The sequence below is a fragment of the Penaeus monodon genome, chromosome 33, assembly GCF_015228065.2.
Source record: "Penaeus monodon isolate SGIC_2016 chromosome 33, NSTDA_Pmon_1, whole genome shotgun sequence".
NCBI classification, from domain to species: domain Eukaryota; kingdom Metazoa; phylum Arthropoda; class Malacostraca; order Decapoda; family Penaeidae; genus Penaeus; species Penaeus monodon.
This window is the reverse complement of record NC_051418.1, coordinates 33,576,282-33,576,596: the sequence shown is the minus strand read 5'-3', so window position 1 is coordinate 33,576,596 and position 315 is coordinate 33,576,282.

Sequence of the window (315 nt, the reverse complement as noted above, 5' to 3'; positions counted from 1 at the left end):
TATTAAAAGTTTTTAGCAAAAATGGATGAAAGATTTCTCTCATTTGCGTAAGTCTGAGTTGAGCAGACCTATAATTATTGCCTAAGATAACATTTTTAAGCTAGAATTATTATTATGTTTTTTATCTCCTCAGTCTTTCAATAAAATTAACTACAATTTATTTGTCAAAAAATACACAAAAATTCATCGTACACCCGTAGTCCCACAGCTGAAATATCCGGGAATCGCCATTGAATATGATCAATCCTAGAAAAGAAGAAAACCATCGTTCCATCGTTCTCTCAACAATATTACCTCCAGCAAGATATTTGTCAA